This window comes from Sturnira hondurensis, unplaced genomic scaffold, assembly GCF_014824575.4.
Source record: "Sturnira hondurensis isolate 20B ecotype Veracruz unplaced genomic scaffold, ASM1482457v3 Scaffold0014854, whole genome shotgun sequence".
Taxonomy (NCBI): Eukaryota; Metazoa; Chordata; class Mammalia; order Chiroptera; family Phyllostomidae; genus Sturnira; species Sturnira hondurensis.
In genome coordinates this window covers 9,514,299-9,531,362 of record NW_028087485.1, presented here as the reverse complement: position 1 = coordinate 9,531,362, position 17,064 = coordinate 9,514,299, and the positions used below count along the sequence as shown (strand labels likewise).

At 51.4% G+C, this 17,064-nt stretch overlaps 1 protein-coding gene across 3 annotated transcripts in view; it reads right to left on the bottom strand.

Moving 5' to 3' along the window:
* Window positions 1-17,064, bottom strand: part of SH3PXD2A (SH3 and PX domains 2A) — a 225,695-nt gene that overhangs the window by 178,535 nt on the left and 30,096 nt on the right. The window contains exons 1-3 of one of the 3 annotated variants that reach the window (XM_037064012.1): window positions 14,256-14,260; window positions 5,656-5,660; window positions 1,848-1,849 (exon numbers count right to left, since the gene is read on the bottom strand). The exons of the other annotated variants lie outside the window; for them this stretch is intronic. The gene's annotated coding sequence lies outside the window, so the exon portion shown is untranslated. Of the gene's footprint in view, window positions 1-1,847; window positions 1,850-5,655; window positions 5,661-14,255; window positions 14,261-17,064 lie in introns of those variants that run through there. 3 annotated transcript variants of the gene reach the window in all.

Sequence of the window (17,064 nt, the reverse complement as noted above, 5' to 3'; positions counted from 1 at the left end):
CCGGGCTTCAAGCGATACCAGGCACCCTTTAACGTGGCTGGACCATTCTTTTCCTCATTTCTGCCCTCAGGGCCTAGCACAGTGTAAGGTACATGTGAACGCTACATACGTATGTCTAAATATACATATATACATGCATATATAAAAGGGTATTCAATATAATGCTAAGGATTATTTCAGGAGGGTAGGATGACAAGTGGTTTTAATTTCCTGCTTTTAATTTATATGTACTTTATACAATGAACATAAAATTGGGGTTGTTAAAAAATTTAAGTAACTAATTTCCACTGGTTCTCAAGCTTCCGGGTGAATGAGATTTCGGCAAGGGGGCCTTCCACAATTGCAAGTGTCAGGGCCCCTCCCTCTAAGATTCTGCATAGGTAAACAGGTTTGGGGGGCTCGGACACCTACATTTTACTTTTCTTAATTCTATTTTTATATAGCAGTTTTAGGTTCACAGCAAAATTGGGTAGAAAGTACAGAGTTTCCATATGCCCCCTCCCCCACCCCACGTGCACAGCCTCTCCCGTTGTCAACACTCCCCCCTGGGGGGGTGCACATTCGTTGCAGCCGGGCATCGACAGTTTTAACCAGCCACTCCAGGCAATTCTGCCAGAGCTGATTCTCAGAACTTGCTGGGAACACCACTCGGGAGACCACTGCGTTTCAGAGAGGTGTGATTCATCTCCATCCCTAAATCTCAGCTCAGTGCCTGGCAAAAAGCAGGGGCTCAGAAAGTGTTTTACAATAAAAAGGAGATGAAGCAACAGGAATTTTAAACTATTAAAAGCTGTTGGGGTTCCTTTGTGGGTGGCAGTTATGCACCGCCCCGGCCACCAGAACAAAGACACTGAAGTGGCCCAAGGAAACAGTCCGGCCAACCGAGCAGCGACGAGGCTGCGAAGGGAACATGGATGACACCTCTGGTGCCTGTTGTAACTCGTCACAACTCGACTCTGAATATTCGACTGCAGACGGAGAGAACGCCGAGAGCCGGGGTTTTGAGCCACCTATACGGAACCAGGGTTCATAGGTCCTGGAATTTCCAGAGCCACCTGGGCCAGGAGAACAACCCTAAGTTCCCCAACAGAAAAAAGAAGGGACACAATACCAAGGGCAGTGCCTGTCTGACAAACAGACTTCACCCAGATGCCCAGGGTCCGAGGACAGAAATATTTGTTGGTCTTTGTTGATCCTTTTTCAGGGTGATAGAGACCTATCCTACTAGAATGGAGAAATGCTCAGGGGGAACGAAAGCCCTACTGAGGGAAAGGATTCCTCGCTTTGGCCTCTCCAGCAGCATCCAGAGCAATAAAGGGCCTGCTTGTTTCAGAAATCACACGGAAGCGCAGTAAACTTTTAGGAATCAGGTGGAGACTCCACACAGCATGGAGGCCTCAGGCTTCTGGGCAGGTACAGACGGTGAATTGCACCTTGAAGAAAAATGTAGCCAAACTGTGTTAAGAAACACATCTCTACTGGGATCAAGTTTTATCTTTTGCCCTGCTTTGGATAAGGGGGGTTCCTCAAAGTGGGACTCAACTGAATCCCTACGAAACTGTGTACGGCTAAATTTCAGGCTATGCTGGGGGTGGGGGGGGGAGCTATGTATGTTGATGAAGAACCGAAGGTAAAGAACTATGTACAACATTTAATTCAGACCTTTGCCGTGACTGACGATGACCTTAGCTGTGTTAGAGATGCGGCTGTATCCCTCCCCCACAGATTCGCTACATTACATGCCTTTGAGCCTGGAGATGAGGCTCAAGACTTGGGAGACAGGATCCCCAGAAAGCCACCAAGAAGAAAATGGACCGGAACCTGTGTCAAGCAAACGTTCATTTCACGTCTTGTAGGTGTTGGTGCCCCCCTGGAAAGATAACTGGGGACCTGTGGCAACTCTACCGACAGGAAAAAGTCTCCTTTAAAAATGAGCCCTGGCTGGTGTAGCTCAGTGGATTGAGCATAGGACTGTGAAGCAGAGGATTGTGGTTCGATTTCCAGTCAGGGCGCATGCCTGGGTTGCAGGCCAGTTCCCAGCAGGGGTTAGTTCCCAGCAGAGGACACACGAGAAGCAACCATACATTGGTATTTCTTTCCCTTTCTTCTTCCCTTCCCTTCTACAGATAAATAAATAAAATATTTAAAAATATATTTTTAAAAACTGAATGGAGCCCCGGCTGAAAACATGGAACTTCTGTCAATTGTACTACAAACTGTTCCAGATGCATTGCAACACCACTGAGAATGTGTCTTGTGCCTTTAGTCACGTCAAATTGCCGGCAGGATGGTTTCTGATACGTGAAAGGACTGTTTATTCAACAGCAAAATGATTTTTGCATATTCTTATCTGCATTTATGTTGTGTTGGTCCATGTTTCTTTAATTGAACTAATCTTGTAGAAATAAGATGTTTAAACTCTAACAGGGGGGAATGATGAGGGAACTCAAAGAGTTAAAAGATTTGAGCTTCAGTCATAGTTTATAGGCCTAAGTGATTAAAGCCCGTGGAAAGCCCGTATTTCAGGAACTGGAATGCATGACCACATGGCTCCAGGAAGGCGACAAGCAATCCAACCTTGTGGCCCATGGGGGCCGCAAGCCAAGGAGACGGTGTCTGAGCCACTGTGTTCCGGGTCAGCAATGCTGGTGACACGGGTCAAGAACTGGCGATCGACAGATAAAGAAGTACTGGGAAAACTGACACAGGACTGCAATTCTTATCCAATTAACCTTTTTTCCAAACCCTACCTACCCTTTCTTCTCCTTACAAAAAGATCAGCTTGAGATGAGAAGTTAAGATGGTTTCTGAGGACACATAACCTGCCATCTTCTCGGATTGTCAGCATCTGAATAGACTACCCATAAAGGTTTTTAAAAATCACTTTGCTCTGTTGAACAACCAAACTGACCCTGGGGTGACAACAGATTCGCAGGAGATGTTGGTGCATGGGAGACTGGTAAACTTTTCGGAAATGAAGGCATTTCAGGACTCCATTTCCGGCGTCACCTCAGTTCCTAAGCTCAGTCAGGCTCTCCAAGGCTGCCACCTCTGGAAGGCTCTGGAAGGCTCTGTGGGAAGGCTCTGGAAGGCTCCCTTGCCCAGGAGGTGGGCAGTACTGCTGATGGCAGAAGGAGAGAGTCCCCTGCCTACATGAGCTGGCCTGCTGCTCCCACCATTTTTTTCCCTTTTACCTGAACCCACACCAAAGGCACACCTTCCTGGGAGAGGCCTCAGTTAGAGGAAGGGGTGCCCTCACCTCAGAGCTGTTCTGCTGAAGGAGAATCACCTGGGGGCTTAACAAAAACCCATGCTCTCCGGCCTCTGTCTGGTAAGTCCGATTCAGCAGTCTGGGGGACCCCACCAATGAGAAGAACCAAGTGGGCAGAGAAGCTGGAGGTCTCAGCCACTGTGTGAAGGAAGGAACACTGGCCAACAGTATGGGTAGCCTTTAGATACCTCAGCATCAGGGCAGCTGACTTTGCCACGAAGCAGGGCTGTCTCAGTCTGCTTGGGCTGCTATCACAAAGTACCATCTACTAGGTGACCTACACTATAAACATTTATTCTCAGTTATAGAGGCTGGAAGTCCACCATCAGGGTCCCTGGGGAGGACACATTTCCTGGCTTGCAGACGGCTGCCTTCTTGCTGTGCTCCCCCCCCATGGTAGAGAGTGGGGGCTACGGCCCCTTCCTCTTCTTATATGGGCACTAATGCCAGCACTGGGGCTCCACCCTCACACTCTCCCCTAAACCTAATCACCCCCCACAGGCCCCAGCTCGGTAAATTCACACTATGGATTAGTGCTCCAACAAGTGAATCTGGGGAGGGACCCAAACATTCAGTCCATAGCAAGGGGTCTGCACACAGGAGTGCGAGGCTTTCTGTTTGGCTGCTCAGTGAACAGCCAAGGAGGGGAGCTCGGAGTCCAGTCCCTTCTCACCTCTGATCCCTAAGTCTCAGAGTTAGCCTCACGCTGGGTGGAGTGTTTGTTCTCAAATGCACCCAAGGAGAGGGCCACCAAGCAAAGCAAATAGAGAGCTAAGTGATGCCAGCCTAAGACAGGGTATTTATGGCCTGTTTTATGGGATCCTGATAAAAAAGAACATAAACAAAAGGCCGTCCCTTTCCTCACCAGCCCAAAATAAACTACTGACTATTCTAATAAATAGATGGAGATATGCTGTGCTTTACATCCTGGAAACATATATCTCATACAATAAACTGTTGACACCATTCAGGTACTGGGTACTACCCGCCGACACAATATAAAACATTTCATATGCATTAGCTCCTTCAGTCTTCAGCTCAGTGGGGTAGCTACTGTACCACTGTTATCCACATTCTGTACAGGAGGGAGCCAAAGTTCAGAGAAGCTAAGTAACTTGGCTCAAGGTCACACAGGTAACAAAATACAGGGGAAAGGACTTGAACCCATGTTTAGCTGAGTCCAATGCCCACGCTTTAAACAATTATCTCCCTATGTGTCAATTTAGAAATGTGGATACTTAAACCAAACTACTTGATCAGAAATAAATGACATCTTTTTAAAATAAAGCTTTAGATGGTCTGAAGAATCTGTACAACTCTTCCTTAGGGGGTGAGCCTAGAGGGACATGGGGGAGTTAGGTAACCCTGAGAGCCTGACACCAAGAAGAGACAGAACCTGGGGCCCAGACAGAAGTCAACGGTTAGGAATGCTACAAAACCAGACCAGTGCACAGGAAACCCTCATATACCCGTTGGCTAACAACGGCAGGACGCTGTGGAGTTTTCGCGGGGACTATAATCCACCCCATTCCCCTGCTGACTCCCGGATGCTGCCAGCTGCATCTCCCCTCCCACCTGCATCTGCCCTTCCTGCAGGTTCCGGTCTGCTCCCTGACCGGCGCACCCAGTGCTGCCTTCCTGACCTCTGCCCGGGTGGATGCACCGTTAGCAGGTCCCAAGTGGCCGTGCCCTCCCAGGAGAGAGCCTGCACTCACCTGCAGGCCATTGGACGGCAGACTGTCTCCCTGGCCAACCAGGCAGAGCTCAGAGGAAGGGCTTCCCTGGGACTTAACGGGACCCATGCTCCATCCTCTCTAGGAAGTAGGGCTTCCCTTCAGCTCCCAGGAAGAATTAATCCCAGGCTCACAGCCACTGGGAGGCCTCTCCTTTTGCAGAGAAGGAACCTAGGACCTGGGAAGTGGATCTATCAAGGAAGAGGCAGATTCCAGAGTCAGCCTCACCTGGGTTTCTCTCAGGACTCTCCTTAGTAGCTATGAGACCACAGCCCAGTCTCTCAGGCCCTCAGGCTCCTCCTGAATTGGAAAGGCCTTCAGAGCTATGGGGCCTGATAAGACACACTGGTTATCATCACGGGTGTGCTCACTCTGTTAGTGGCCGAGCGGGACAGGAACCCAGACCTCCCAGTTTCCAGCCTACGACTGAGCAGCACATGGCCATAGGCCATGCTGCCTCTCTTGGAAAAGTCCTTTCCTCCCTACTCTTCAAAATAGTTGAAAAGTGACGGAGAATTGTCTAAAAGTGAGTTGGGAATTGACTTCAACTCACACAAAAAACAACCCCTGTAGGGAACAGCCAGAGGACAGGGGTGAGGGGAGGGCTCCAAGGGACCCTTGCTAGCCACAGCCCCCAGGCCAGGACAGGACAGTGCCTCTCCTCAAACACACTTCTCTCCTTGTTGGACAAAGAACCGCTCCTGCAAAGGGGGTGGGGCGGATGAAAGCGCATAAAGGGGGAGTAAATGGTGATGAAAGGAGGCTTGGCTTTGTGCACAATACAGTATACAGATGATGTGTTATTGCAGTGCATAGTTGAAACATATAGTTTTATTAACCAACATCACCCCAATAAATTCAATAAAAAACATTTTTTAACTGGCTCTTGCTACCATCTTGTACTTGCTCAGGGCATGAGGGAGACTCCCATGTGGGGATGGGGAAATGAACCCCTGTTCCCCAGTTCACCCAAACCTCTGGGATTCGCCAGAGGCCCCCAGGGCCTACCCTCCTGGACCCTCTACATCCCGAGGGGAGGGGATGGTCAGAGACCTTCCCGGAGATGAGCCCAGAGATGAGGCCGGTCTCCAGGCCCCTTTCTCTCATTTGAGCAGGAGGCACCTCTGCTTTCTCCTGAACCATGAATGTCCTACATTATCCCTCCAGACGAGCAATGGATACAAAAAATCTGAGCCCAACTCCGCCCCATCAGAGTTTCTCAAGCTTCCCTGAGCTGGCGCTGCCGGCACTGGAAACCCCAGCGATAAACCTCAGAGACAGAGCAGGTGGAGGGGAAGGGGACAGGGCAGAGGTCATCTGAGAAGGCCAGCTCTGTGTCCTGGGGCCCAGAGAAACCTCCCTGGTCACAGGAACAGCCAAGATAACATTACCCAGCAGCTGTGTCTCCAGAAAGGTTTGCAATTAAACACCCTGTGTCCACACACTTTGGGGTTATGTTTCCTGGATGGAGTTTCCCTTCCTTCTGGACTTACAAAGCCCAAGTCACCCTGTTGCGGGCCATTCAGGCAGATGGCAGGCTCACAAAAGACCGGCAAGTCCATCCAGCTTCCCTGAAGAGGAAGCCCCAGAGCCTCCTGTCTCCCGGTCACACTCGGCCTCTGCAGACTGGGATCTTTACCACAGACACAGCCACGGAAGCTCCCAGCACACACCCTCGCAAAGGCTCGCACTAAACAGCCCACCCACTCTGAGGCCATCTTGGGCAGCCTTCCTTCTGCTCAGCTCATTAAGCTCAGAAATGTCTGAGGCTTCTGAGACTTCCACAGCTTCCAAGTCTTGCTCCTTTTAACAAGAAAGCAGCCTCGATGCAAACTGGGACTGCAGCTCAGGGCTTGGAGGATGAGCCCAGCCCCGTTCCTGTGGCGGGGTGTCCAAGATCGGACCTGGGCTGCAACCAATTAACGGCACAAAGTTATGGCCCAGACAGTCCTAGAAGGCCTAAGACCTGCCTGGGCCTAGGTTCAATCAGAACGTGCCAGCAAGTACTCGACCTTCAACTCTGCTGCAGGGAAGCACAGTTAGAGACAGGAGTTAGCAACTGTGGAGGAAATTGTGTATCTTTGTGGCACTGTGGCTCAGTCTACTAAGGAAGGCCTTCTTTTCCCTGGCGCCCTGCCAGTGCTACCCTCCCGGGCCCCCACCCCACCGCACTGGTGACAACAGTTAACTAGGACTAGGGCTGTTGATTTAGGGAGCAGCCCTCACTTAGAAACCGGAACTTAGAGGGCGACCTCCACCCCAGCATGCACACACACAGGTTGACTAAGGGTTAACCTGTCCTCTGAGCACACTACACCAGGCTCCCTGTGGACCTCAGGATTCTGGAGCATCACAGTGTAAGTGAATCCCAGGTGAGCTGTGGGAGGGGAGGGGCGGGGCGGGGCATGTGCCAGCAAAACGATCCCCCCAGAACCGTGTGACCAGCAGGCACCAACCAAGCAGGTGCTACATTTGCAGACTGTTCAACCCTCCTCTAGGAAAAGGGGCTTTTTATAGGTGCACGGAGGGGCAGCTAGACATTAGGCTCCTGTGCACTATCAGACACCTTCGCATTTCATGGGTGTCCATCACGCTCACTGTCCGCCATTGTTTTCGTGAATCGAGGGCCTTCATTGTTTATTGAATTTGGAGGGTAGAGGGTAGGCAAAAGGGTCCGGAGGAAGCCTCCATCTCACCGGTGCCTCCATTTATGACTCTACAGAACGGGACTGCAGTGGTTACCTCACTTTGGGCTGTGGTGAGGATTCCGTGAGCTCACCCTGTACATCTTCCCACCTGAATGGAAGCCCCCTGAAGGCAGATCATGGCATGATCGTGGCAGGTCACACTCAGCATGACACCTTACACCTAAGGGTGCTCACTTCCTGTCACTAAATAAGGGAAGGAACAAAGCAACCAGCAGATGCTAAGTGAGTGCTTACCTGGTGCCAAGCTGAAGACTGAGGCCAAGCTCCCAGCCTGCAGGCCCCTGCGGCTCAGCTGGGGCAGCCAGACTCACACTGACAAATCAGTAGGGCGTGGTGCAGGGTGGAGGGATGGGGCACCAGAGGGTGAGGCTCAGAAAGGACGGAGGGCAGTGTTGGCATCGCAGCAGACGAAGAAGGCTTTAAAAGCAGCGGACGAGTTGGAATTTTAGCTCTAACACCTCCCCGCTGTGTGAGCTTGGGCAAGTGTCTTAAGCTCTCTGAGTCAGGGTGTCCTTAGCTACAAAGTGTGGCTGACAGTGGGAGCTTCCCTTCAAATATGACAGCGTACGTGCGGTGCCCAGCACAGGGCCCGGCCCACAGTAGGTGCCCGATGCGCATTAGCTATTTAGACACCTAGGAAGAGGGAGACGGTGAACTGGTTTCTTCCCATGGACCATCAGATAGCAACAGAAGTAGGAAAAGAGCAGGAAGAGGGAAGCAGAGACAGGGAAACACACACACAGAGGCGGTGGGCCCACAACCAACAACGAGCTGGCCTGGGAAAACAGAAGAGAGCCAGCAACTCTGTGGCCCAGGCAGGGAAAACAACGGCCCCCTCAGGAGCGCCTCTGCGGAAGGACTAGGGAGCTGGGGCAGCCCCTCCCCGCCAACCAGTCAAAGGCTTTTTTTCATTCTTTTTCTTTCTTCATGTTTCCTGGAGGGGAAATGAGCGTATTACAGAGTATAAGCCCCCAGGATTTCTAAATGCTACATGGACCATCAAAGGTTCTGTGTTGAAGCTCTGTCCTTCCAAGCCCTGGAACTAGGAGAGAAACAGCAAGAAGGGTCCATTTTTACAAAGTTTTTTCTTGCATGTCCAAACTCCTGGTCTTGTAACGATGATAGCCACGCCCACTGATTGAGCAGTTCCAACAGTTCCAGGTATCTTGAAGCACGTTATCTCATTTAATCCTTACACTGATTCTATGAGAAAGGTATTTTAAACATCTCCAGTTCCTAAACAAAGAGACCTAAGGAGGTAACTGATCTGCCTGAGGTCAGATCGGTGGCATGGGCTTGAGCTCGGGTTCAAAGATGGAGTTGGCTCCAAGGCTCCACCCTTCACTTCATCCTCTTCAATAGCTACAACGGAACAAGGTAGCGTCCCTGCCTCAAAGGTTTGCCTCGTGATTCACGCCGCTGCCCTGACACCTGCTGCCTCCTGAGTGACTAGTCGGGACTGAGGCCACCCGGACGGCAGGTGGGTAAGGAACCATCAGTGGGGACCAGCTCTAATTTTCCCGGTTTAGACTCAACCAGATCAGCTGCATGAAAAGCTGTTGCTCTCTGAGCCTCCACTCCCCATCAGGAATGCAGGGGTAGTGTTAGCTGCCTCACTGTGAAGGTCAATGAGAACACAAGTAGGGACACAGTAGCTGCTCGGTAAAAATGACCTCCTTTCCCCATCTTCCCCTTCAAAGTGCCTGGCATGATCTTTTGCACTCTTAGAATTTCAGCCTCTCCCGTGGAAGTTTCCAGAGTCTCCAGTTAGCCCAGGTTCTAGAGAAGCACCCACGTGGGGTTTCCAGAGCTCTAAGCAGGGTACCTGAGGACACATGGTCAAATGTATGGACCTTCCTCCCTCCAACTCTGCCTCCACCCTCTGGTCTCAAGCCAGCTTATCAGAGCAAACGAGTCTGACCACCTCGAACCAGCAGGTGTTCCTGCAGAAAGGCCCAGCAATGGGCAGTGGTTATCTTGGGTAATGCCTAGGAGCCCAGAGAGGGTGGCCCTGTGCCAAGGCCGAGGGGGAGGGGGGAGTCTCACCTACTGTGGAAATTGATAAAAGCTCCAGATGTGCAGTGACATTCAGGAGCCAGAGTCCTGGAAACCTTCAGTGCATCCTCTCCTGAACCGTAAGAAGGATCACACGCCTGGGCTTCCACGGGCTTGGATACAGCCCAGGGGATCTAGGAAAGGGTTGGAAAGGAGGACTGTCGCCCCACACACTCCCAAACCAGTGACTGACCAGGGCCCGCTGACCCGGATGCACACATCCTGTGAACGTGCCTCATTCCATCGTCACACCCTGGGGAGCAAGGCAAAGGTTAACACACACGGTCTGGCTTCCTCTTCCTGGGAAACACAGTGGCCAGGCAAGGCCAGAGGCCGGCGCCCCCTCCACACACAGCCTGCGGGGGGAAATGACCCCACCGCTTCCTCCCACCGGCTGCCACACTCACACCTCCCTCTGTGCTGTGCTCAGCCAAGCTCAGCTTTTGACACGAGGCTGATAACTGTCATTAGGTGTTTTATTGCTGGGGGTAGACTGAAACAATCTCTTTGGAGAGCACTTTGGCCATCTCCATGCCAAATCTGCATTCCCTTTCACACAGCAATTTCATCTCTAAGAATTCACCCACACGTGTGTGTGTATGTGCATGTGTTGCTTGTGTAAAGATGTTCATTGCTGCACTGTTTGTAACTACAAAAGGTGAGGATGTTGGTTTAAAAAATGGTCAAGTTAGGATTCATACATGCATTAAAGACAAGATGGGTCTTTCTGTGTCGCTATGGGAAAATGTCCACAGATAGAAAGAAAAAACAGATTACAAAACAGCATGTATACAATTTAATTAGATTTCTTTGGGGGGAGGTTTGTGTATGGGGGTTTTTGTGTGCACACATACATGTGCATTGTAAAACTGGAAAAAACATAACAAGCCGACAACAGCGGTTATTTGGTTCAGATAAGGAGAAATGCAGGAGTTTTACTTTATGCTTTGTACGTCTCTTTATTACTTTACTTCTGCTGAACCTGTGTGGCTCTCACACAGGGCTGTCCAAACTCTTGACCTCTCCGCACCACACTGGGAGAAGAGCTGTCCTGGGTCACACATTAAGCACATGGCAACACATAATCACAAAGCAAATCTCATAATGTTTTAAGTAAATGGACAATTTTGTGTCGGGCCACATTCAGAGCCAACCTGAGCCCGTGGGCCACAGGTTGGACACCCCTGAAGGAGATTCCATCTTATAAAACAATTATATCCTCTTAGCCTGTTCTCTGGCCAGTGCCAGGTCCTAGAAGCCAAAGTTTAAAACCCCGTCTGCACACACAGTGGCCTGGAGCGCTTTACAACACTGCCCCCCAGGTCCCACCCCACGCCATTGAAACGAGGCTCTTGGAAGGTGGGGTGAACACTCGTGGTTTGCAGGGCTCCCCAGGCAAGTCGACTGGCTGTTACAGGTTGAGAACCACAAAGGGGGACCAATACAAAAAAGACCACTGGACTAGCTGGAAAAAAAAATACTCCTTACCTAGAAAGCAGTATTACGGTGCAATTTGTATTGTGAAGAGTAGGTTAGGAAATCTGTAGTCAGTGCTTTTTCTCAAACTTCTGCCTCCAGTTGGGAATTCACCAGCTCAAATGCTTTGGAAAAGCAAACAAGGAGACTGGGGCTCATTAGTTTGAGCTGGAGCTGGGACTCTGCATTCTTCGGCAGCCTGCGGCCGTCCCTACCTCCATGGGGCCCACATCAGGGCTGAGGGGTCAGAGTCCAGCCCTTCTCGGCTCCAGGGGGAACAGCTGAAAGACTTAGAGGTGCTGAGCTCAGAGGAGCATTCAGGAGACACACGACAGCTGGTTTAAAATATTTAAAGGACCATCAATAGGGAAGGTCCAACCTCCGTTGCAGCCCAAAGGCGGAGATGGGAAGTAACTGCAGCAAACTGTAAGAAAGCAGATCTCCGCCCAGGGTCGGGAAGGGCTTTCCCACCAGAGCTGCCCAAGGGTGGAAGGCACTGTCTTTCGAAGTAACGGGATCTCCAGGGCAGGGGATGAGTGACCACTTGTCTATGAGCTTGCTGGAAAATCCCTCCCCACTCAGCCCTCCATGAGGCCAGCGACACTTAGAAAGTTTCAGTGAAATCCACTAGGGATGCACTAACTCCTTCAACAAAAAGTTTTCTCCTCTCAACAGACAACGGCCGAACAGCGGCCAAGTGCCAGGCCCTGCACTAGGAGGTGGACATACCCGCAGGGAGCCTGGCAGTCTGTCCTCTGGATGTGTGGGGCGTGTCAGACATACACAGTCATTTCTGATGGTCCGCTACAGTGGAGAGCAGTGACAGAAACCGACTGCAGTGAAGGCAGCTCCTATGACAGATGGTTAGGAAAGGCCTCTCTCAAGAGAGGAGGTTTGAGTGGAGACCTGAAGCCCGAGCACGAAGCACGGCTTGCCAACTGGGGTGGGTGGCGTGAGTGGGACTTCAGTGGGACTCAATCAGAAGGGCACCCCACCTCACATCATATGCAGAAATCAGCTCAAAATGGATCAAATAGTTCAGTGTGAGCAAGAAAACTGTAAAAGTATGAGAGGAAAACAGGCACAAATCCTCGGTGACCTTGGACCAGTCAAGGGTTTCTTTTTTTTTTTTTTTTAGATTTTATTTATTTATTTTAGAGAGATGGGGAAGGAAGGGCGAAGAGAGGGAGTGAAACATCAATGTGTGGTTGCCTCCAGCACACCCCATTCGGGGGACCTGGCCTGCAACTCAGGCATGTGCCCCGACTTGGAATCAAACCGTCGATGCTTTGGTTCACAGGCCTGCGCTCAATCCATTGAAATCCACTCAATCCATGTGCCTAGTCAAGGCTTTCTAATATATAAAACCAAAATGGCAATCAAAAAAAAGAAGAAAACTGGAGTTCAGCACGATTAAAAACTTTTGTGCTTCAAAAGCCACCAGCAAGAAAGTGAAAACCCAATCTACAGCAGCGATGTTCAACCAGTGTGCGGCGACACACTGTGGTGCCATGGGAAATTTTATAATGTACAAGCCCCCACCCCGGCCAGTGTGGCTCAAAAATGTTGGGGGTTCGATTCCCAGGCAGGACACATACCTAGGTTGCAGGTTCAATCCCTTATCGTGGCACATAATGAGAAGCAACCAATCAATGTTTCTCTTTCTCTCCCTCAAATCAATAAACATATATTTTTTAAAAAACATGTAACCCTGACTGGTGTGGCTCAGTGGATGGAGTGCTGGCCTGAGAACCAAAGGGTCACCGGTTTGATTCCCAGTCAGGGCACATGTCTGGGTTGCAGCCTGCCTAATTCTAATCGAGACCCACTGCCTTCTTTCTAGAAGCCCCCCTGGACTGCCTCTGCCCCTTCAGCTGGCACACAACAAGCTTGTTTAGGTAGGAGTCACGTGGACGTCCATTAGCCTCAGAGGCAACTTATCTTGGGCCTCTGAGATCCCCGTGTCGCAGACACCAACGCTGGCACATAACAACTGTACCTGGCTGATCAAGGAGAAAGCCTGCTTTAAAGTGCACCAGGTTTCCCAGGCTCGTTGAGAAGAAACAGGGTTCTATTCCACTGCGGACTGGAAAGAGCCAATGGCAGCAACATCTTGCTCTCTTTGCCTGGACAGTTCGCTGGCCCCAAAGAGCCTGCAGTTTGGTCCAGCTGCCTTTCACCCGGCCCCCCGCCCCGTGCCCTCCTCCAGGCCAAACAGCCTCTCTGCCCATAGGCCTCTCTCTCTTCTACTAAAACCCTCAAGGGCACCTGTAGCTACAATGCCCACTTCAGCCAAGGCCGTGCATGTCCATCCCCCAACCCCCTTCCTAGCACTCTCCTCAACTGTTCCACAAATTCCTGGAAAGCAAGGATTTTATCTGACTTCCCTTGTTTGCCCAACAACTTCTAAGGATACTGGGCACGAGGCAGATCCTCAATAAAGACACGTCACTTCTGTCTGATAAAATTCCGTGCAATCCAGGAAAGCAGCACTGAGTGCTCACAATGTGCCCGGCTCTGCTACGGGCAATCGAACCCAAAGTCAAATAAAATACAGTCCCAGCCCCAGGGCAGCTCCCAGACCCATGATAAAGATCAGCACCAACAGGCAGCTTGCGGAGGAGGCTAGACTGAAAGACACGCATGACCCTGGGGGAACAAGAGGACAGGCACTGGAGGAAGTGATGCTGGAGGTGAGGCGAAGATGAAAGATGAGAAAGGTAAGCAGGGCTAAGGCAAGGGGGTGACCATGATGGGAGGGTGTCCTAGGCAGAAGAAAGGTCACGGGCCAAGGCTAGGGGGTGGGGATGGGGGTGTCATGGCCTGAGCTGGGGGAGAACCAGGAGCAACTGGGGTGGCTGGAGCCCCAGGCCCAGGGCAGTGAGTGGCAGGCAGTGAGCCAAAGGGGCCCTGGCTCCGAAGCTTGCAGGAACATCGGGGGCAGGAGAGAGTTGGACGGGAGGAAGGCAGAGAAGCAGAAGTCCAAGCTGAGGGGTTTCTTGGGTGGGAAACTTGGAGTGGTTTGGGACTGAAGAGGGCAGGAAGAACAAGCATAGGTGGCGATTTAAGGACTGAGGGAGGGGAGATGAGGATGAAGAACGCCTGAGTGAGGAGCAGTCACAAAGGTGAGGCCAGGCCTGGTGGCAGGAGAGGGCAGACTTCGAAATTCTTGGGGTCCAAGAAGGAGCGAAGGGGAGATGGGAGCTTAGGAGAGGACACCTAAAGACTGAGAAACTCCCACCCCAAGGCTCCTGGGACCCCAGGTGGACCACGTTTGGGCTGTGAGGGAATGACCAGGACAGATCTCAGAGTTGGGAACGGGGAGACCCCAGTTTCCGGCAGCACGGGACGCTCTGCTGCTCACTGTTGTACAGTGCAGAGAGTGACGGAGACCCAAGGTCATTCGACGGAGAGAGAGTATTAGCAACTTTGAAAAAGGAAAGGGACCAAGCGCTAGAAGTCACAGGCTTTGTTTTACGCTCAATTCGTTCCCAGTCTCCAGATCTGAGAGCAGACCTTTTAAACCTCCTCTCCCTCCCCCAAACTTGGCTCAGGATACAGAGCCATTTGGAACGAGTAAAGGGGTACCAGGCCACGTCTTGTGGGCCCCAGCCCACGTCTCCCTGCTGCTTCCTGCTGCGTGGCCAGAGGAGACCCCTCTTCTCTGCCACAGCCAACTCCAGGACGTCATTGGCTCCCTGTCCCCTCTGGGAGTGGGAGGAGGGACCTGCCAAGCCGGTTGGAGAAGAGCCGTGCACAGCGGCCAGGGAAGCCTGCCAGAGGCTGCATCTGGCCGGGCTTCCCGCACCGATTCCCCATCTGGCCAGGCGCGGAGGTGAGACAGAAACACACAGCCGACCTCCTCCCCCGTACCCCGCCCCCCAGCCCTGCCACAAAAGTCACGTCATCCAGGCATTCCCTTGGGGAGGGTGGTCCCCTTCCTCTGACCTCAGCCTGTTTCACTTGGCCAGAGCCCACCCCCAGGGAGCAGGCCCCCTCCCCACACCCTCGCTCACACCCAGGCCCATGCAGGGAAGGGCGTGAGCTATAGATTCCAGCCCTCCCAGGCCACAGACCAAAGCCCCCAGTAAGGGCCCCCTCTCCCAGCCCTGTATTCTGAGGTGCCAGCTGTGCTGCTGAGGGGGGCAGGGGGCTGGGGGTTTGGGGCACTTGGCCAGAATACCACATCCCCACCTCCCACCCTCAACGTGGAATCTCCCTCCAGCTTCAACCGAGGCGTCAGGGCTGGGGAGGAAAGACAGGGGGACCCAATGTGTGGCGCCCAACAACTTCAGTAGTAAATCCTAGCTTTGCTCCTTATTTGGTGTAAGAGTTGGGGCAAATTATCTAATTTTCTCTGAGGCTCCCTTTCCTTGCTTGTAAACGGAGGTTAGTAAGAGCACACGCCTTGGACAGTTTGCATAAGGATTAAGTGGGGAAATGCACGCAAAGTGCTTAGTTAGTACCTTCGAGGCTGAAACAAACGTCCTGCTGTGGCCGTTCATTCCCTGTGTTTCCCGGCTTCCTCCTGACAGTGCCCACAGGGCCACAGTCTCCGTGAGCCTGCTCCAGACAGTGCACAAGTGGTGAATAAGTTCTCACTGACTTTATCTTTCTTATTTATGTTGATATTTATTTACCCAGGGAAACAGACAACTGACCATTTCTGGATGTTACATTTACTGTGTACACAAACAACTCTGAGTACATTTTTCATTGGAAAACACTCTCTCATGGGGTACTTCCTGTGCAGATATGACCCCGGCAATCCAAGCTCCCCACAGAAACTCTGGACTCTCACACAGCTGCGCACAGTCACAGGTCCTGGCTTGTCACCCCACTATGCCCGCTATCCCCCTGATCCCAGAAGCAGCGGGTCCGACACCAAGCCCCCAACACAGCCATCCAACCACAAGCCCTACTCTGATGTAGCTCCCAGCATCCCCCATGGGGATGGGGGTGGGGCAGGACTTTTACACCTGTTCACAGCAAGCTCAGGACAGCCCTTCAGGGGCCGGAGGCAGCCGCAGAGGAACCTGATTTGAACACCACCAAGCCTCAGTGGAGACCACTTCCCAGGAACAACCCTCTAAATGCAAAGTAACAAGCTGAACTTTCCAACAGAAAATTTTTTAATGGGCCAGGAATGTAAATAGCATTTATCCAAAAAGAAATGCAAATGGCAGATCCATCATGAAAAGATACAGAAACTCACGTGTCACTGAAAAAAAGAAATCAGAACTACAAGACATTATTTTTCTTTAGCTGACTGGCAAAACATTCAAGTTCGGTAAGCCCCGGGGCTGATGAAGACATGGGGAAATAGATACGTCTCATTCGCTGTAGGAGGGATGTGAATTCTTTTAGGAGGGCCATTTGCCAACATATATCAAAATGAGAAATGCAAACTGTTTGACTCTCCAATCCCCCTGCTAGAAACTGATCCTGGAATAAACTCAAAAAAGTATGTCAAGTTCTACGTTCAAGGACATTTGGGGCATCATCCATCAAGTTGTTCCAGGATATTGGTGGAATTAAATACTTTGCAACTATCCCAAGAGCTAGATTGTCGACATTTCCCTACAGGAGCATTACCGAGGGAGAATCGAAAAGAGCAAGGTGCAGAAGAATCAATTCTTTCTGCATACTCTTAATTTAAGGCAATGCTGGCTTTGTCTAAGAAGGTGTCATTCCTTACTCCGGCTTTTATCTGTCTGACTTTAACCTCTCCCCCTTACAGGACTGGGAGCGTGCTCCTGGTCAGCCAAGTGACGGAGCATAGCAACTTTCACGGCACCTGAGGAAGGGGCAGAAGCCACCC